Genomic DNA, 22,718 nt, shown 5'->3' with positions numbered 1-22,718 from the left:
CATTGCCTCTCAGTTATACCTGATTGCTTTTTGTGCCAAGCTACCAAAGGTTTTGCACAAGTTAAGTTAGTGACTTTATGTAGGTCAGCCAGCAAGGATTGTGGCTGTGCTTGACCATGGCTTACACCCCAGTCAACCATCAACTCAATGTCTAACAATATGCCTGTTCTTGACTTTGATGCTTCACTGTCTGATGAAAGGGAAGCAACAACCAAATGTATAAAAAATATGGCAGCCTGAAAAAGAAAAAAAAGTAAACCTCCTGAAATGAATATTACACTGGCGTAATTTGTGTAATTTGGGGAATTTTGTGTCATAGTGGTTATGTGACATTCTCGAAATTATACCTCTTCATGTAATTATGTACCATTCATGGTAAGAAAATTACTGCAAACAATGCCATATACAGTAAAAATTTACAGCAAAATCATTTGAGCAACAGAAGTTGAGCACCTGTTGTGTACAATACTTTGTTTAAATGCATCCTTGCTATAAAATCTGACACAAGGGTACATTTCATTTCAAGTAGAAAATAGTGCAAAATGACAGATGAACTTGTCATGTAAGTATGTGAAAGTTCATCAAACTTTCATATAATTATGCAAAACCAAATTACGCATATTTCACACACCTCTAGAAAAAAAAACTTTTCCCATCATAGAAACAAATTTAATACTGTAGAAAAAACATTAAAAACAACAGTAAAACATTGTTAGAAATGGGGGTCTCTAGTTGACAGAGGTAGGTACCTTTGACCGAATAGGGACCCTTGATTCTAGTCAGGGAAAACGGGAAACACACTGTAGATAACCTCTGCGCACCCCTTTGGTAGCTCGGCACGAGCAAACAGGCTTATCCCCGAGGCAATGTGTAAAGTATTTGTACCAACACTCACAGTAACACAGTGAAACATCACAAATGGACACCTCACAGGTTTAAGAAATATGAAGTATTTTTATCTAAGTTATGCAAGACCAAAACGATGAAACTCCAACATAAACAATTAAGCTTTTCTTTAAAATGTTCTTTGGAAGGTTCCGGTTTAAAACCAACTTCTAGATTCTGTATTCTGCAGGTATTATCAAAAACGATCTGGTAGGTACAGTATTCCTTTAGTTCAATGACAAGGGATCAAAAACAGTCTCAAAACTAAAATAGGATATGTGCAGAGACTGTATTTTTCAAGGTGAACGTATCGTTATTTGCCCATGTCACTTGACACCGAAGCGCGGTGCCTTTCTTGTTCTTAAAACAAAGAAAACCACTCTGCTAGTTCTTAAACTGACTCCGTTGTGAAGGGCTATGACAACCTGCCCCAAGATGTTTACTCTGCAAGAAGTAATGGCAGAGATAGGGCCCCCGGTGCCAACGATCCCCTCGGGTCATTGCACTCATTAAGAGAGGAGCAACTTCTTCCTTTGTGAATGTGGGTCAGGGTCTTCAGACGCACCACAGGAGGTGGAGCCAGTCTTTTGTGAAAGGCAGGCACAGCCCTAGTCAGGGACAGATACTACTCCTCCCACCACTCCAAATGCAGATTGGCCTATTCAACTCAGACTGACTCACCAAGACTCCTGGAGCCACCTCAGCCCCTGTCACTCCAATGCCAGACAGTCAATCCACAACCAGGCAGAGGCACATAGAAAGGTTGAACAAGAAAATAGCCACTTTCTAAAAGTGATATTTTCAAACACAAAATTTAAAAACCATCCTTACTAAAAGATGTGTTATTAAATTCTGAGTTTAGGGCTACCAGACTCCAATTTTCTATCTCACTCCTATGGGAAGATATGCAGGTAAAATGTTACACAGCATTCCCTATTCTGTCCCATTGGCAAGATAGCCCTTCAATAATAAAAAACAAAATTGGCAGTATTTCACTATCAGGACATGGTGCACACACCAGTACATATCCTACCTTTCACATACACTGCACCCTGCCCATGGGTGTACCTTGGGCCTTCCATTAGGGTGTCCTAGGTGTAAGGAAATGGAAGAGTAGGACCTGGCAAGCAGGTGCACTTGACAAGTCAACATGGCAGTTAGCAAACAGCACGCAGGCACTGTGGTGGCAGGCCTCAGACATCTCTTTGGGGCTACTCAAGTGGGTGACACAATCAGCGCTGCAGGCCGACTAGTAGCATTTGACGTACCAACCCTGGTACACTAAGTGCATTTTACTAGGGACATACTAGTAAGTCAAATATGCCAATCAGGGAGAACCAATCATATTCATAATTTACACAGGGAGCACTTGTACTTTGACACTGATCAGCAGTGGCAAAGTACCCAAAGCATCTAAGCCAGAAAAAATGAAATCCAGCATAGCATCAAAAACACAGGAGGTGCAGTGTAGTTCCTATATTCTCAATAGGCTCTACGCATTGGAATAATATATCCTATAGATTTGAAGTAGGACTTAAGTCAATAGGTCTCTATCGAATATACTATACTTAATAGTGAGTGCCAGCTAGCTCAGAGGTCACTAGAAACTTTCTCGAATTCACAAGAAGGGATTAGTTTCTGACAACCGTACAAACATGACAACTTTGTTTCCCAAGAATAAGAATATAGCTCTCAGAGTGGTGGAAACAATAGAAAACTATTTTACTCAGTCAATCGTGCATGCTTCGTTTCTACAGAGTTGCAGAGAAATAGTGAGACAGGTGTTTTCAATAAAAGGTTTATTGAACATCCTTCCTTCTCATGCAAGAGAGGTGAACTGCTACAATCGTTAGGCAGAATACAAAGTATAATGAGTACAGCATAAACAGTAATATGAAATAATACTGTAAGAGCATTGTATGGATTCTTAGCCATATAAAAATACATACATAAATAACATAGACTAAAATACTCAACAGGTGCTTCTAAAATACGCCTACCCCAATGTACCTAATCTAGGTCTATTACGAGGGAAGAAGTAAGTGTTGTTTAGCATGGGTTTTGTTTTTGCCAAGAATCTACCAAAGGTTTCTCTAGGTTCTAATCAGCTCCATACCTTTTAGAATGAAGGAGGTCTGGTATCTCTGTCTTGGGACTCGATTTCCCAACACCCCGCAAGGGGAGCCGGAAACACTGGAGCTGGATTCTCGGCAGAGAAGGGCAGCTTCCTGATCAGAGCGTCAGCTGGAGAGTCGGCTTCCTTCGGCACTTGCTGTAGCGAGCTGCGTCGGGCAAGCAAGTCTTCGAACTGCTCCGAACCACAGTATCTTGCGATAGCAAGTGAATGTATATTTATACCTTGAAGGTGTTTAGGAATGCCATGTTTGACGTAAAGTCGGGCATATTAACTTCATGAATGAACCCCTGGGGAATACTTGTTCATTTTAATGCTAACTGAGTTCTTGGAGAAATCAATATTCAAGCAAGGGGAAGTCCCTAACAGCTTAAGCTGGTTTTCCAAGAAATTGTTTTGACGTTTGGTGAACAGATGGAAGTAGCCATGCTTGTATTTGGTAGCCTGGGCTATGCCTAAATAAGGGCTTGATTTCTATGCCTATATAAGGGCAACATGACTTGTACCTATATAAGGGCATGAATCGGGAAAATTCAATCGTAGCCTAAAACGCCACACAACAGAGGTAGAGGCAAAAAGTCAGGGGAAAGTGTGCCAATGATGTCAGGTCTAACATGTGTCCCTTACAGCTGAAAAGTAGGGAGAACTACCCACCCCGCTTGGGAATTCTCCTCACTAAGGCGGAAAAATTTGGACAGACCATCAGCATTGGCATGTTCTGTACCAGGGCAGTGTTCCACCGTAAAGTCCATTCCCTGTACGAAGATGGACCACCCCAACAGTTTTGGGTACCCACCCCTCATCTGCATAAACGATCTGAGGGGCCTGTGGTCTGTCTGAACCCGGAAGTGTGTCCCAAACAAGTAGGGTCTTAGCTTCTTCAGTGCCCAGCAAAAGCAAAAGCCTCCCTTTCAATTGGACTCCACCTCTGTTCACTGGGAAGTAGCCTCCTATTAATGAAAGCCACGGGTTGGTCCAAGCCCTCGTTGTTCAATTGTGAGAGTACTGCTCCCACACCATGCTCTGAAGCATCTGTCTGCACCACAAACTCTTTGGAGAAATCAGGTGCCTTGAGCACAGTCACTCTGCACATGGTAGCTTTCAGGGCATCAAAAGTGGTCTGACAGGCATCGGTCCAGATCACTTTCTTGGGCTGCTTCCTTGAAGCAAGCTCTGTCAAGGGGGCAACAATGGTGCTATATCCCTTGACAAACCATCTGTAATACTCGGTAAGACCTAAGAAGGCTCTCACCTCTGTCTGGGTCTTGGGGGGCTCCCAAGCCAGAATGGCATCAATCTTTGCCTGTAGGGGAGTCATCTCGCCGCTCCATACTTGGGGGCCGATTATGATGGCGGACGGACCTGAGTCCTTCCGCCACCATAGAGTAGGAGGGACCGTCCGCAGGGGCTGCGGTGGTCCCTCCGTGCAGATTAGGATGTGACCGCCAGGGTGGCGGTCCCATCCTCAATCTTTAACATTGCGACGGGTGCAGCTTCAAGCTGCACCCGCCGCAATGTTAAAAATGCATACATTGCATTTGTATGCAGCAAGCGGCAGGCACCGCGCGGTGCCTGCCGATTACTGCATACAAATGCAGGGGGGTACCATAGGTACCCCCCATGTGCACCCCCCACCCCCCCTTCATCCAGGGGGCCTGCAACGGGCCCCCGCAGTGAAGCTCCGTATGCTTTTCCACGGCGGAAAACCCGCCGTGGAAAAGCATTTCTTTTCGGGCATCCTAATATGGCTGACGGTGTCTGAGAGACACCGTCACCATATTAGTGCTTTTCCCCCGCGGTTGTAAGCCAACCGCGGTGGAAAAGCTGCGGACGGAAACAAGGACCCACCAGCCATCCTAATGTGGCGGTGGGTCTTTGGTGGCTCCGCAGAGGATTTTCCGCATCCTCCGGGCCGGCGGTGGCTTCCGCCGGCCCGGAGGATGCAGAAAATCCTCCATCATAATCGGCCCCTTGGTGTCCCAAGTACACCACTGATCCCTGTCCTATCTGGCACTTACTCGCTTGATAGTGATGCCTGCGCTTTGCAGAGCCTTCAACACTTCAGTAAGGTGTTGCAGATGTTCCTCCAAATTGGAGCTGAACACAACAATGTCGTCCAGTTAAGCAGCACTGAATTCCTCCAGCACGGACAGTACACGGTTGACCAGTCTCTAGAAGGTGGCAGGGGCATTTTTCAATTCAAAGGGCATAACACAGAACCGGTAGTACCCCTAAAGTGTTGAAAATGCTGACTTCTCTTTGGCCCCCTCAGTTAAGTCAATCTGCCAGTAACTAGTTGTTAAGTCAAACATACTGAGGTACCAGGCAGTGCCTAACCGATCCACGAGCTCATCAGCTCTGGGGATGGGGTGTGCATCAGTCTTGGTGACAACATTAAGCCCACGGTATTCCACACAAAACCGAAGTTCTAGAGTGGCACCGGGCGCAGCAGCTTTTGGCACTAAGACAACTGTGCTCAATTACCCCTTAGCGCCAACATCTTGGAAACGTCTTCCTTGATGCCTTGTCAGCTACTCTGTAAAATTTCTGTTTCACAGGTAGACTGTCCACAGTGTCCACATCAAGGATGCACCAATTGGTGATTCCTGGTGTCAGGGAGAACATGGAGACGAACTGACCCAACACATGGTGACAGTCCCTCTGCTATTCTGGGGTCAGGCTAGGCGAGAGATTCACCCCATTAACTGACCCATCCTGCTTCTTTGCTGACAAGAGGTCAGGAAGAGGTTCCCTCTCCTCTCCTCTTCCATCCCATCCCATCATCTGTAGCAAGGAGCATTGACACATCAGACCTCTCAAAGTGTGGCTTGAGGCAGTTCACATGTAGGACCCACAAAGGGTTCCTGGGAGACTGCAAGTCAACCAGATAGGTTACTTCACTCTTGTGCTCCACACACATCCTCAGAAGGACCAGTCCCCTTGTCCTGGAGCACACAGAGCTCCACTGGTGCCATCACCTACACTTTCTGCCCAGGTTGAAATTCGACCAGAGTGGCTTGTGATCATACCGTCTTTTAATTTCTTCCTGGCTAGCTTCCAGGTTCACCTGAGCGAGTTTCCAGAAGTGATGAGTCTGGTTTCTGAAGGCTAGCATATAGCTGAACACATCCTGTGGGGTCTTACCAGGAGACTTCTCCCAACCCTCCTTCAGAAGACTCAGAGGTCCTCCCACAGGGTGACCGTACAGTAGATCAAAGGGACTGAACCCTAAGGACTTCTGGGGTACCACGCTGTAGGCAAACAACAGGCATGGCAAAAAGATGACCCACTTCCATCTCATGGGTTCCATAAAAGACCCTTGATCATGCCTTTCAGGGTTCGGTTGAACCCCTCAACCAACCAATTCCCTTGAGGATGGTAAGGACTGGTGAACTTGTAAGTTACACCACACTCCTCCCACAGAGATGTTATGTACTTTTAAATGAAGTTGATACCCCAGTCAGAGACCACCTCTCTGGGGAGCCCTGCACGGGAAAAGATCCCCTGCAATGCATGGCCCACCATGGGGGCTGTGATTGTCCTGAGAGGGACAGCTTCCCGGTACCGGGTGGCATGGTTCACCAAGACCAAGATAATCTTGTTTCCTAAGGCTGTCTTGGGTTCCAGTGGCCCCACAATGTCAATGCCCACCTGTGCAAAAGGGGTGCTCACCACAGAAAAAGGGTTGGAGGGGAGCCATTTACTTCCCTCCACTCTTGCCATTTGCCAGGAAAGTCTGACAAGTCCTACAATATGTAGAGACGAGCTACCTCATTTGGGGCCAATAAAGCTGGATGACAAGCATCTGTTAGGTCTTGTCATATCCCAAATGTACTGTGAGAGGCACATCATGAGCCAGACCTAGTAGAAAGGCCCTGAAGCGCTCGGGTACCACCAGCACATGGGCTGCACTGGGCTCTGCGACCTTAGGCTCACTGTAGAGTAATCCATCTTCTTAGTAAATGAGATGTGATCTGGACCAAACACCTGCTGCCTGGTCTGCAGCCTGTTGCCGCATACCAATGAGAGAAGGGCATTCCATCTGCGCCTTGCAAAACTCCTCCCTGGAGGGACCTCCTTCCTGCTGCCAATGGGTCAGCTCAGGCAGGTCTCCCAGTTCGACCACTGTTCCCCTGTAGGTTCCAGGGTATCCCCCTCAGGTTATGCCCACCTGCACAAAAGGGGTGATCACCACAGAAAAAGGGTTGGAGGGGAGCCTGTTACTTCCCTCCACTCTTGCCACTTGCCAGGAAAGTTTAACAAGTCCTACAATATGTACAGACGAGCTTCCTCATTTGGGGCAAATAAAGGTGGGTGACAAGCATCTGCTAGGTCTTGTCATACCCCAAATGTCCTGCGAGAGGCACTTCATGAGCCAGACCTGGTAGAAAGGTCCTGAAGCGCTCGGGTACCACCAGCACACGGGCTGCACCGGGCTCAGTGACCTTAGGATCACTGTAGAGTAATCCATCTTCTCAGTAAATGACCTCCGGGTCATTTCCTAGCAGACGGTCTACAGGCATGGCTGGACTGACAATAACCTTCAAGGAACCTAAGACCCCCCCATTCAAAGGTTACTAGCGCCATCTTACACAGGTGCACAGAGTTGTCTGCTGCTGATCCAGTGGTGTACCAACAACAGATACTCCACTACCATAAACTCACCTGGGCCCATAAACACACAAACACAATTGAATAAACCGCTGGAGTCAAAGTTTATAATTTTTCACCACAGTTTTCAAGATTAGTTATTCAATACTCCTAACTAACCTTTCATTGATCAAAAAGTTCTTTCCTCTGATCGATGGACCATTAGGTGAACTAGTTGATGGTAAAAATGACAAACGCTGGTGCAGTCACCATCATTCTTAGGTGAGAAAATTCAATTAATTCCTCAAACACATACTTTGAACTCATGCAATGATCAATGCTCAGAAAGGGAGAGGACAGAGAGAAAAGAACATCTGTAAATAGCATGAAAATATATTTACCAAGAATGGTGTGAAGAACAACTCCCTGGCCAAAGGGCTTGTAAGGGTCTCCTGGGACAGGCAACAAAGATTTCAGGACAGGAATCAGGACAGGATAGATGACCTCTCTAGAATACCGACGATTGCGTAGCACCCCTCTCTGAAACTCTCTTCCTCCTCGAGATTCTTCTGCGATCTTCTTATCTAACCCAATTATATTAGGATAGAAGGTTCTGCATTCGGCTCTTCATCAGCATCTCACAGCATCTCTCCCAGCATCAGCATCTCCCGCTACACAGAGAGCATCCCGAGCTCTCCTAACTAACTAACTAAAGCTATCTCAATTATACCTTTCGTTCTTCATGTTCCACCCACTAAAGTTTAAATATCATAAAAAAACGAAATCTAATTTGTCAAGCAAAGGGGGCAGATCATCACACCATGCTTACATGTCATCTAAATCAGTTTGTCCATTGTTCACAAACCCAAACCCATTTGTATTCATACATTTTATTTCACACCCACTTTCACATTTATCTGCAACACAATTGTATACAGTCTGAATACATGTCCACATCGTTGAACTTTTTACCGGCCGTTCCCAAGCTAGGACTCTTTGAGACCTTGGCTTTCATTCAACTTCCAAGTAATCATCCCGGGTTAACTTTCAGTAGTCATGCGTGGTCGTCATGTGACTCAGCTTACATCAGTTATACATGAGAGGCCCAAATACACACTAGTGATAAAGTCAGAAAGACAGATGTTACTTTGAAAAATAAATGGTTTCACTGTATACCACCCACCTCTACTCTATCCCAGTTTATTTATTAGACTTATCGCCGCTTTGGCATTAGTAAAAACCACTCAATTTAGTTCAAACAAGCAGATGCCATGCATGCCAGTCTTCAGGACTCCGTTTTAGTATCTTATGCTCATGCGCAAGAATTTCCCTCCAAGCGATAGCTCGTCATACTATGTAGATGCAGTTGACCCATGCGCAATAAAGATTTCCCGTTTAAAACAGTTTTAGTCGCTCGTTCATATTATCGTTAGAAAACACATAAGCAAGCTTCACTGACATGCATATTTGTGTGGTGCACATTACTTTTACACAAAACAATTTTAATAATTGTTAGTGAGTTAAAGAAGCCGATTGCTTACAAGCAAGTCTCTTTTCTATGTGTCTTTGCTCCATCAATCCCCTCTCCAATGGCATTTTGAGCCATCACAAAATGACTCTTCCTAACCAGATGACAACTTTCAGCATTCCTCATTCTCATTTCCTCCTTTTTTTATTGATTTCATCTCTGTTTTCTAGATCTTTGATCTTTTTATATATCCTTCCTTTCATTTTCTCAATTTGTATCTCCACATTTATCCTCTTTCTTTCCTTTCACATTCACTTCACATCTTCCCTTTACTTTGTTTCTGTAACATTTGCACCAAAACATTATTGCCAACACTATTATTGTTATTCCAACTATTGGAAGAATTATTTGACCTAAAATACTTTTCCCTAAATCCAAAAACAAAGGGGCATATTACCAACCAATAGAGATAATTTTTGTCTCTAACTTGTTTAGAGACAAAATTATCGCCGCAAATCGGCGATTTTTATCGCAGATAAACCTTTCTATTAGCAAGGTTTATCGCAAATGCGATAAAAAACGGCCGCAATGCATGAATATCGCTGAAAAGTCAGCGATATTCATGCATTATCGAGCAAATGCTCTTAGCCATGTTATCCACCTCCCATTGGATAACATGGCTAAGAACTGCTCCTGGGCAAGTGTTAACTTTTGGAGATATTCGCGCTTAGCGCGAATATCTCCAAAAGTTGGTAATAGGAGATAGCGATGTTAGCGACTGTTTTCAGTCGCTAACATCTTGGCATGCCCACTTTGCATGTCATTAGTGATAAATATCACTGACATGCAAAGCGGGGCCCAAGATGGTCACTATCTCCTATTAGCTGTCGCTAACTGGTGTTAGCGACAGCTTGGTAATAGGGAGATAATTTTATCTCCGCTTTCTTGGCTTTTAAAGCCAAAAAAGCGGAGATAAAGCCCCTTGATAATATGCCCCTCAGTCCCTATTGAAGAGATACTTTGCTAGTCTTTCCCTTACACTTTCAACCTCCAGTGGTTTCAAATCATCTTAAAGTTGTGTAATATTCTTAATAGACCCTCTAGTTTCCTTACTTTTGTCAGAAATGTAAGTGCAACAATGTTGAACTTTCAGCATTCTACAGACTCCACCCCCTTTTGCCAATAACATATCAAGGGCAAGTCGATTTTGTAAAACCATAGACCTAATTGCAACAATTTCCGTGTTTATCATTAAGAAACCCCCAGCAGTATCAGTCGAGAGACAATCGACTACTGTTGACAATTTACTAATTCTATGTGAATTCAGAATGACTTCCACTGAAGGTATCAATGCACCAAATATATCACCTACTATTTCTGAAAAATTAGCTCTCATTCTCCGTGTTAGTCCATTAGTGTTTTCATTGTTTCCAGTGATTCTTTTTACATGGTAAATTTTCAGAAATACTATACCAAAGTATCAGCTTCCGTACCACTGTGCAGGCAACTTATAATAACCATTATTCCCACACATGTATTAAACTCCAGGAAATACTGGATCAGTTTCCTCTTTTAATCCTCTACCTCCCAAAATTAGGAAGTTTTGTTCACATTCACTGGAGCCAATAAATACATTATTATAATCTGTCTTTAAACTATGGAGGCAGGTTTTCCCTTTCTTCTAATAGTCCAGGAACATTGCAGCATGAGCCTTGCCAGTTGCATAAATTCTCTCTTTCCCAGCCCATGGTGGTACATGGGTTTTCTGTTCAACAGCTTTCTTTTGGAAATCATGTCTCCTTCCCTCAACTAAATTCAAAAACACTTTTTCTTCTTCACGTAATATACATGTTAAATTATTCTTGTGTGTTTTGACTATATCTATTGATTTCATTGTTAAGAAAAAATCACCCATCAACTGTGCATCTTGACTATTAAGTACTGGGTTCATATTTTTTCTAACTGGTCCTGTTCAGGTCTTACCACAATTTGCTCTTCTTTTGCCTGAACGTGTTCTTCTTTTCCTGTCTGTCCCGGCTCAGGTCTTTGAATAGTTCTGTTTGATTTTGCTTGAGTAGATTCTTCTTTCCCTGTCTGATCCTGCCCAGGGTCTTGAGTAGCTTTGTTCACTTCTGCCCGAGCATGTTCTTCTACACCTATCTGATCCTCACTACTTTCCTGTCTTTCTAATCTGGTTCTTCTAGTTGTCTGAATAACAACTTCAAGTATTTCAATCACTGGTGTCCAACCCTCCTGACTTGTGCTCGGTTGTCCCTCGTATATCTATATATAAGAACTTTATTGCGTGATTAAAAAAAACCATTGCAAGTATAACATTTTTTAAAACGTATCAGAAATTCATTTAAAAATTCATTTAAAAAGGGGAGTGAAATAAGTCCGAAATGGGTTGAGGTGACGGGTGGAGCTTGCTGAAACGTTATGCCAATGAGGGATCACAAACTATAGCCCCCTCACAAAGTTTTTTTGCTGCGTGATCAATGAACCTTACTAGGGCACAGTTTAGTTTAGTGTTCCTAGGGTCAAAGCAGGCCAAAACTGCTGCTCTACACGTTCTGATCATTTTTGTGTTCCAGGGATGTTTAAGGAGGGCCCATCTTTCCGTCACCAGTTTTGGGCAAAGACATATAATGTGTATTATGTCTTCGTTGTATTTCCCACAAAGTTGACATAGATCTCGTCCGTGCTCTCTTTTCCATTTTGGCAAATGAACCAGCAAGTTGATGACTCCCAGTCTCAGTTTTAAAAAGCTTAGTTTCGTTCGTGCAGTAAACGATACGGTTAAATACTGCTGTGGGATCAACGAAGCATAGGATTGCAGGGTCAACCACCCATGACTTCTTTTTGCTAGGCGAGCCTTGCCTTCTACTATCGAAAGTTGTTTTGTGCTTATTTTCGCTAGCCGTTTGAATTCCTTCTGACTTACAGGCATGCTCCAAAGATCCTCTAGGCATAGGGTTGTCAAACCTTTTACCCAATTGTCGTGCCCTGCTCGCCATGAGTTCGTATCGAGACTGGCCCACAGGTGGTATCCTAGGCTGCCTTCCTTTGATGACCTCAATTTGTGACAGCACACAAGAAAAGTCATGGCTCTTGCTAGTGGTTGATGGCAGATTCCCAATTCCAACCTGATTTGTGCCGGTGATGTTTCAGTTGGTAACTTGAAAACTGATCTATAGATCTTGGTGATGATTTTGTCTAATTGGCCGCTGTCCAGACCTTTTAGGACTTCACTACCATAAGTTAGGGTGGGATTGATTTTTGCCTGAGTAACCTGTATTGTTGGTGCGAAGGTTGGACATTGTAGTTTCTTTTGGATTGATCCTATTGCGAAAGCAAGTGCAGCACCCTTCCTTTTTTGTTCTTTCAAGTGGAATTTGTATTTGTCATTGTTGTTGAAGATAACTCCGAGGTACTTATGACAGTTGGATTCAACAATGCTTTCCTTGTTCAGTGTCCAAGACAAATTCTTAGCTTTCCCTGGACGGACCGCCAAGATTTTAGTTTTCTTGCTGTTGATCTAGAGCTCATTCTTATTTGAGTGTTCGGAGATCGGGTCCAGGAGCCTTTGCATCCCGATCTTTGCTTTGCTAAGGAGGACCACGTCATCGGCATATAGAAGATTTGACAACAACAGACCCGTTACTTTGGGAGCATGGGAATTAACCTTATTTAAGGCTTCTGGGAGGTCAGATAAAAATAGGTTAAAATGTATCGGGGCCAGGACGCAACCCTGTTTAAGACCCTTTGTCGTCAAAATTGGGCGTGATAGCCTTGAACCGTCCCCGATCTTAATCCTAACCCATATGTCTTGATGAAGGAGTTGTATGGCTCTTAGAAGGTCAGCTGGAATGTTGAGTCTAGACAGCTTCCGCCAAAGCTTTGCTCTATTCACGTTGTCAAAGGGTGCTTGGAAGTCGATGAATCCAATGTAGAGTGGGCAGGAACTGAACTTCGCTTGATCAATCAGGCAGGAGAGGGTCATAAGATTGACTGAGGTGCTGGTGTTGCTTGTGAATTGCAAACACAACAGTGATGGACAGAATGTGGATCAATGTCACACATTCAACCCAGTCCAAAGATCTGGGCCCAAATCCATCGTTTTTCCACTCCACACCACCCTGGGTTAGACAATGGCGATATGCAAATCAGCGCTGACCCTGTGCCCCATGGGAACAGTCCAGTCCGAACTACAAAAGCCATGTCCTTCCCAGAACGGAAACAAGCATCCGAGGACCGGCCCGGTTTCGAGGTAACACCTCTCATCAGCCCGGCTAGCTTGATTCCAGTGGTGTGGAGTGCCTGGGACTCACGTCTGAGCAACCCCAGTACACGTAGAGCGGTAATTGCAAACACAACAGTGATGGACAGAATGTGGATCAATGTCACACATTCACCCCAGTCCAAAGATCTGGGCCCAAATCCATCGTTTTTCCACTCCACACCACCCTGGGTTAGACAATGGCGATATGCAAATCAGCGCTGACCCTGTGCCCCATGGGAACAGTCCAGTCCGAACTACAAAAGCCATGTCCTTCCCAGAACGGAAACAAGCATCCGAGGACCGGCCCGGTTTCGAGGTAACACCTCTCATCAGCCCAGCTAGCATGATTCCAGTGGTGTGGAGTGCCTGGGACTCACGTCTGAGCATCCCCAGTACACTTAGAGCGGTAATTGCAAACACAACAGTGATGGACAGAATGTGGATCAATGTCACACATTCACCCCAGTCCAAAGATCTGGGCCCAAATCCATCGTTTTTCCACTCCACACTACCCTGGGTTAGACAATGGCGATATGCAAATCAGCGCTGACCCTGTGCCCCATGGGAACAGTCCAGTCCTAACTACAAAAGCCATGTCCTTCCCAGAACGGAAACAAGCATCCGAGGACCGGCCCGGTTTCGAGGTAACACCTCTCATCAGCCCGGCTGGCTTGATTCCAGTGGTGTGGAGTGCCTGGGACTCACGTCTGAGCATCCCCAGTACACTTAGAGCGGTAATTGCAAACACAACAGTGATGGACAGAATGTGGATCAATGTCACACATTCACCCCAGTCCAAAGATCTGGGCCCAAATCCATCGTTTTTCCACTCCACACCACCTTGGGTTAGACAATGGCGATATGCAAATCAGCGCTGACCCTGTGCCCCATGGGAACAGTCCAGTCCGAACTACAAAAGCCATGTCCTTCCCAGAACGGAAACAAGCATCCGAGGACCCGCCCGGTTTCGAGTAACACCTCTCATCAGCCCGGCTAGCTTGATTCCAGTGGTGTGGAGTGCCTGGGACTCACGTCTGAGCATCCCCAGTACACTTAGAGCGGTAATTGCAAACACAACAGTGATGGACAGAATGTGGATCAATGTCACACATTCACCCCAGTCCAAAGATCTGGGCCCAAATCCATCGTTTTTCCACTCCACACCACCCTGGGTTAGACAATGGCGATATGCAAATCAGCGCTGACCCTGTGCCCCATGGGAACAGTCCAGTCCGAACTACAAAAGCCATGTCCTTCCCAGAACGGAAACAAGCATCCGAGGACCGGCCCGGTTTCGAGGTAACACCTCTCATCAGCCCGGCTAGCTTGATTCCAGTGGTGTGGAGTGCCTGGGACTCACGTCTGAGCATCCCCAGTACACTTAGAACGGTAATTGCAAACACAACAGTGATGGACAGAATGTGGATCAATGTCACACATTCACCCCAGTCCAAAGATCTGGGCCCAAATCCATCGTTTTTCCACTCCACACCACCCTGGGTTAGACAATGGCGATATGCAAATCAGCGCTGACCCTGTGCCCCATGGGAACAGTCCAGTCCGAACTACAAAAGCCATGTCCTTCCCAGAATGGAAACAAGCATCCGAGGACCGGCCCGGTTTCGAGGTAACACCTCTCATCAGCCCGGCTAGCTTGATTCCAGTGGTGTGGAGTGCCTGGGACTCACGTCTGAGCATCCCCAGTACACTTAGAGCGGTAATTGCAAACACAACAGTGATGGACAGAATGTGGATCAATGTCACACATTCACCCCAGTCCAAAGATCTGGGCCCAAATCCATCGTTTTTCCACTCCACACCACCTTGGGTTAGACAATGGCGATATGCAAATCAGCGCTGACCCTGTGCCCCATGGGAACAGTCCAGTCCGAACTACGAAAGCCATGTCCTTCCCAGAACGGAAACAAGCATCCGAGGACCGGCCCGGTTTCGAGTAACACCTCTCATCAGCCCGGCTAGCTTGATTCCAGTGGTGTGGAGTGCCTGGGACTCACGTCTGAGCATCCCCAGTACACTTAGAGCGGTAATTGCAAACACAACAGTGATGGACAGAATGTGGATCAATGTCACACATTCACCCCAGTCCAAAGATCTGGGCCCAAATCCATTGTTTTTCCACTCCACACCACCCTGGGTTAGACAATGGCGATATGCAAATCAGCGCTGACCCTGTGCCCCATGGGAACAGTCCAGTCCGAACTACAAAAGCAATGTCCTTCCCAGAACGGAAACAAGCATCCGAGGACCGGCCCGGTTTCGAGGTAACACCTCTCATCAGCCCGGCTAGCTTGATTCCAGTGGTGTGGAGTGCCTGGGACTCACGTCTGAGCATCCCCAGTACACTTAGAGCGGTAATTGCAAACACAACAGTGATGGACAGAATGTGGATCAATGTCACACATTCACCCCAGTCCAAAGATCTGGGCCCAAATCCATCGTTTTTCCACTCCACACCACCCTGGGTTAGACAATGGCGATATGCAAATCAGCGCTGACCCTGTGCCCCATGGGAACAGTCCAGTCCGAACTACAAAAGCCATGTCCTTCCCAGAATGGAAACAAGTATCCGAGGACCGGCCCGGTTTCGAGGTAACACCTCTCATCAGCCCGGCTAGCTTGATTCCAGTGGTGTGGAGTGCCTGGGACTCACGTCTGAGCATCCCCAGTACACTTAGAGCGGTAATTGCAAACACAACAGTGATGGACAGAATGTGGATCAATGTCACACATTCACCCCAGTCCAAAGATCTGGGCCCAAATCCATCGTTTTTCCACTCCACACCACCCTGGGTTAGACAATGGCCATATGCAAATCAGCGCTGACCCTGTGCCCCATAGGAACAGTCCAGTCCGAACTACAAAAGCCATGTCCTTCCCAGAACGGAAACAAGCATCCGAGGACCGGCCCGGTTTCGAGGTAACACCTCTCATCAGCCCGGCTAGCTTGATTCCAGTGGTGTGGAGTGCCTGGGACTCACGTCTGAGCATCCCCAGTACACTTAGAGCGGTAATTGCAAACACAACAGTGATGGACAGAATGTGGATCAATGTCACACATTCACCCCAGTCCAAAGATCTGGGCCCAAATCCATCGTTTTTCCACTCCACACCACCCTGGGTTAGACAATGGCGATATGCAAATCAGCGCTGACCCTGTGCCCCATGGGAACAGTCCAGTCCGAACTACAAAAGCCATGTCCTTCCCAGAACGGAAACAAGCATCCGAGGACCGGCCCGGTTTCGAGGTAACACCTCTCATCAGACCGGCTAGCTTGATTCCAGTGGTGTGGAGTGCCTGAGACTCACGTCTGAGCATCCCCAGTACACTTAGAGCGGTAATTGCAAACACAACAGTGATGGACAGAATGTGGATTAATGTCACACATTCACCCCAGTCCAAAGATCTGGGCCCAAATACATAGTTTTTCCACTCCACACCACCCTGGGTTAGACAATGGCGATATGCAAATCAGCGCTGACCCTGTGCCCCATGGGAACAGTCCAGTCCGAACTACAAAAGCCATGTCCTTCCCAGAACGGAAACAAGCATCCGAGGACCGGCCCGGTTTCGAGGTAACACCTCTCATCAGCCCGGCTAGCTTGATTCCAGTGGTGTGGAGTGCCTGGGACTCACGTCTGAGCATCCCCAGTACACTTAGAGCGGTAATTGCAAACACAACAGTGATGGACAGAATGTGGATCAATGTCACACATTTACCCCAGTCCAAAGATCTGGGCCCAAATCCATCGTTTTTCCACTCCACACCACCCTGGGTTAGACAATGGCGATATGCAAATCAGCGCTGACCCTGTGCCCCATGGGAACAGTCCAGTCCGAACAACAAAAGCCATGTCCTTCCCAGAACGGGTGTTGCTTGTGAAGCCAGTTTGAATTGGAGGGATAACTGAGTTGTCGTCTGCCCATGCCCTAAGTGAGTTAAGCAACACTCCCGCAAAGTACTTTGCTTCATTGTCAATAAGCGGTACAAAAGGGGGTGGTGATGGACGGAGCATCTGAACCAATCAAACACTCACACCCAGTCAAATGATCTGGGTTTAATCCAAAATCTTTTGACTGGGTGTGAGTGTTTGATTGGTTCTGATGCTCCGTCCATCACCACCCCCTTTTGTACCTCATTGTCGATAAGGGCAATGAGGCGGTAATTCCCCGGTGATTTTTTGTCTCCGCCTTTAAAGATTGGTGTGAGGATTGATCCCCGCCAAGAGGGCGGTATTGTATAATGCTGCAGGATTGAATTAAATAAAGTGCATAGCTTCGCAACCCAGAAAGTTACGTCTTCCTTATACAAGGATTGAGGGATTCCACCTTGACCTGGGGCCCCGTCCTTCCGACCCTTCTTAATCAGATTTCCAATTTCTGCCTTCTGAATTGTTGTAAATTCATTGCTGCTTTGAGTCAAGGGACACTCATTTGTTAATTCCATTTTTTGATCATCATTAAGGCGTTACTTCATTGGGGAATTCATGATGTTTGGATCAGGCGCCCAATCAGCCACTATTTGTGCCACATTGTCTTCGAAGGGAAAATTCTGGTATGAAGTATTTGCTTTCCGATCGTTGCAGTGAAGATAGAGGAAATCAACCCACTCCGACTCCAGTATACATGAAGAGGCGACTTTAGATGAGCGCCCAGATACGCTATAAAGTGTGTGCCAGACTTAGCGGAGTTGTTTGTTTTGATGTCTTGCTGTAATTTGGCCCAGAAAAAGTTCCATTGGTTTCTGCGTAGCTCACTTTTCGCTTTCATGAGGTGGCTGCGGGCCTCTCTCAGTTTTGTTATTTTTATGGGATCCGTTGGATCAGTTTTTAACGCCCACCATGTCCGATTCATGTTTCTTGTTGGGGATTTTAACATAAGATTCGAGCAGGGCATCTCCTTTTGCCCGGTCTGGGTTGTATACTTTATTGGTTTCGCATATTTGTCGATAAGTTCAGTGGCAAATAATGACCAGTTGCTGATTATGTCGTCCGGGCACCTACTGTGGCGCTCGATTATTTGTTTGGCCACTGTTGCTACTTATTGGAAGTTACTGAAGGAGCATTTGATTCATTTTAGATTGATTCTAAGGCTCTCGGATGGCAATGCCCTTTCTTCTTCATGTTGAGTAAAACTGGTCCTTAGCGATATTTCTTGTGGACAATGGTCACTTTCTGTTCTACTCCCCAGACGATAACTTGTTATTTGGTGGAGGAATGAAAGGCTGACGAAGGTGTATTCAATTAATGAAGTACCTTTTTTCGATAGGTAAGAGAAACGGGGAGGCTTGTCTAAGGGAAAACGGCCGTTGAGGGCTCTAAGGCCTAAGGTTTCAAGGTTGCCTTGGGTCGTCCTTATGCCATCTTGGTTGGTCCTGCGGCGGTATCTCCCAGGTGCTGTTGTGTGATTTGGTGACCTCATTTTTTTGTAAGTCTGACATTAACCACATGTTGAAGTCGCCAGTTAGTAAGATTTCTGAATTGGGAGGTCCCGTTTTCACTCTCACTACTGTCGCAATAGCTTCTTCTATAAAGGATTGCCTTGATGCTGTGTTTGGACGGCCGTACGCGTTCATTAAAATCAAAGTCCAAAGTTGCCCTGTACTAGAAGTGTAAGATATTCCCACACACTGGAGACTGTGTGATGAGCCCAAAATGTCCCAGGAGGCGACAGCATTTTTTGTTGATATATAGATTGCTAGGCCACCGCTCCCTTGTCCTAAATGATTCAGTTTTTGAGCTGGAATGTGATGCGTTTTGAAGCCTTCTATGTGCTGCGGTTCGAAGAGCCATGTCTCTTGTAATAACAGTATGTCAAATTCCCGGAAGTAAGATATTGTTGCATTGTCCTCCAGTTTACTTCTTAGGCCGATGATATTCCATGAACAGATCTTTAGGGGAGGGGTTTCGTGTCGATGTTCCCTGTTGGACTGTCATCCTAAGAGTCGAGTTGTGTTCAGTGTGCCTGCCAGCCAAGACCATGAACCAGCCTCTTCCCAATCCCTGATTGGTGTGGGCCCGTCTTCTCTTGATTTCCTCTGTTTGTGGTCAAGAGTAGGAGTTTTGTTGCGTGCACCCCTAAGGATTGAGTACACAGCTCCCATCTCTGCTGGTCTGTGTCCGTCAACTTGGCTTGCCTGCAGAACGTGTGGATAACCTGCTTCCCTGCCTGGTTGTAACTGTATGCCTGTTAGACATGTCAGCCCTTTGGGTGGTCCCTCCTATTTATTTATTTATTTTTGTCCCCTTTTTGCCCCTCAATCTTTTTATTTTCTTTTATGTCCACTGGACTTTTCAGGTGTTGACCTAGGGGTTAGGTGCTCTTTGCCCTCATAGTCTTTTTCCTGAGGCCTAGGTGCCTTTCTGACTGAAATTACAAGAACCACAAAATGGTGGCTAGTAACTGCCACAACTGCCACCCCAGTAGATGGACCCATAGGTTAACAAGGAGACCTTCCAGAACCTTCCAGCTGGTTCTGGGAGCCTTAGCCCTATATATAAGGCCAGTTCAGGATGGCCATTTTAGAGTGGTCTGAGGGCTTGAGGAAAGCTTTTGTGAGGAGTGAAGCGATAGCGTGGGGAGGAAGGCGCCCTGTAGGAGCTAGATCGTCCAGTGGGCCGGCTGCTCTACTCGGTTGACATAACCCCCTTACTACCGACTGAGCCCTGACATCGCGCATTGACCTCCTGCCCTTTCTCCCCCCTCCGACCCCTGGTGGAGCTCAGTGAGGCGCTGTGGTTGACCGATTTGGGAAGCCCTTAGAGATAGGCTTTGATTACCGAAAAGCTAGCCAGCCCTATCTCTTACTTCCCCCTTCGTGATCGGGGCCGACCTGTTACCTCGGGAAGTGCGGAGGCTAGTGATAAAGTTCCACTTCTCCTGGGGTTACTCTGACTGGCCGAGTTTAGAGGGAGGCCCTACCTGGTAGCAGCTGGCGGGTGACCATTCCGTCATAAGCTGCTGTTTGTGGAGGATCGGCGGGGCTGGCCGGGTCGCTGACAGCCGGGTGGCGGAGGCGTGCCAACACTGCCGAGTTCAGAGGTTGCAGGCTGAGGAACCCGGAAGAAGGCTGGGCCGTGTAAGTTCCCGCCTCCCTCTGACGAGTGAGGCGAGGGCGGGACGCAGGCGGTGAGGAACGCCGAAGGAGCCACCACACAACTCCGGCCCAGTCGGCTGCCTGAAGTCTGCCGCGCTGGAGCCGGAATCATCCCAGAACAGCTGTGCCCAGATCGGAGGTGGTGACGCAGTCGGGCGGACAGGCCAGGACTGAATTGGTTGCACCATCCGGTAAGGACGTGGTGGGAAGTGCAGGGCCCCAGAGGCTAAGAGAGCTTCGTGACTGTCTAAGTGATTATCTCATTGGGGAGAGAGTTGAGCCAACCCGGAAATCAGCCAGGGAGTTAAAAACTGTTATTTCCAGAGGAGGGGACTGGGAAGCTATCCTGAGACCTGGGGATATCTTCCCTTTGGTGAACAACGCCAAAAACAGCGCGACTGCGGTGCGTGGCTCCAGGGATGAGACATTTTCCTCTAGATCAATGACAACAGCTTAAATGGAAAGGTCATTTGAATGAGGCTAACTTTGCAGTACATGTAAGCCGAGATAATAGAGCGGTTTCAGAGATAAGTTGAGGGCCTCACCTGGGATGCAGAACGACTAGAGACAGAGATCAATCTTGTGGAAACCTGATATGACAAAATATCAAAAGTAATCTGCCTGTCTTTATTCAGATATTCAGCTGCTTGAACAGTGGAACTAGAGTGCAAGTAATGAAACTGTTGATGGAACCTGTAACTTTATGCCAATAGTAACTTTGAAACTCTAAGGGAAATGTATAGTCCTGCCTTCAGGTAGAGGGGGATTTGATGTTTTGATGTTACTGTTTACTACAACTTAAGCTGAGTATTCTACATTGCTTAAATACGGGGAATATTGCTGAGCTCCTTTTTATTAGGGAGAGAATTGTGTAAAAGAAAACCTGTTAAATGTAATGTGTAGATGGTAATAATCAAATATAGAGTAATTTTATGAACTGAATCTAAATACTGCCAAGTAACAGAAAGAAATACCGCAAAGTGAATTGTCTAAAACAGCTTGTATTTTTCTAAGACTGGTGTAGTGTCTTTCTTTTCTAGTGGATGGACGCTGTGTTGCTAAAGGGTACGACACAAGCTTAACATTTTATGCCTTCGAGATAGGTCTTTCTATTTTGTGCCAAGGTACCCTATGTGGTCTGATAACTCCAGGTCCAACAATGCCCTATTGCTTGAAGGTATTGGTTTGCCCAAGGATGTTATTCATTGCCTCTATGGAGCTCCAGGTGACCTTTGTGGTTTCGTTTGTTTGGCCTTGGCATGGTCCGATAAATTCTATCTCATGAGGTCATTTCGTTTGACAGCCCTGTTGCATGAATCAGCTTTATAATGTTCCCCCGGTTTAGGACGTCGTGGCTGCCTTAGGACTTATATTCCGGGTAAAAGTAAGTGAAGAGGGCATCCCCACTTGGCACTGTACTGAGCAGCCTTGGAGTTACCTCTGATGTTTGCGCACTAGACATGCAAACTAATTTTGTCGTAGGGCCCATGGAATGGACGTCGTTCAGCACGCTGTCAAGCCTTTCATTTTTTCCTTGTCCCACGGCCCCTTTGGCACTTGCTAGAATTGCGCCTTGTCGATTGTTAATACAGCTTGCGGTGTGTGCCTGATTTGAGGTCATGATCCCTCCGAGTTGGTTTGTCATAAGGCTGGAGGTTGGACTCTGGACCTTTACGTTCAGCGTAATAGGTGTGACTGGGGGAGCCATGTGGATGCTTGCGATTTGCTCTTTTAACCCACTGTGCGCCCTTTTTCCTAGAGGTGCCGTTGTAGGTGGAGATGGGGAGGTACCACTCTTCCTTCTCTCACTATCCTGCGTGACCAGTTTTTCTTCCCTTAAGGTGGTTGGCTCAAGGTTTTTTTTTTGATCCTCATCCTCTGTGGGTGCTGGGCGTCTCGTGGTGTTGAACATCGGGTAGAGGCTTAGATCTTGTTTACCCCTTTACACCTCGTTTTATTATGTCCTTTCCGCTTCCTTTGTCTTTTCGCCTTTCCCATGGGGTCTCCCAGCTCTTGTTCGATTACGGAAGGGAGGGTGAAATTTGCACTGTTGGTAGCCGGAGAAGATTGCTGTTCGCCCGTTCGGCTAGCTTGCCCAGGTGAATCTTGGGGTTGCGAGTAGTTGGTCCCTTCGGCTTCTCTTTGCCTTGAATTAGTGGCTATTTTTACTTGCGGATCTTCACGTAAGTCTCCTGAGGGCGCATCACTGCCATTTCCAAGGATAGGTTTTACTTTTGCTATTTC

Source organism: Lissotriton helveticus, chromosome 2_1, assembly GCF_964261635.1.
Source record: "Lissotriton helveticus chromosome 2_1, aLisHel1.1, whole genome shotgun sequence".
NCBI lineage: Eukaryota > Metazoa > Chordata > Amphibia > Caudata > Salamandridae > Lissotriton > Lissotriton helveticus.
This window is presented reverse-complemented; position numbering follows the sequence as displayed.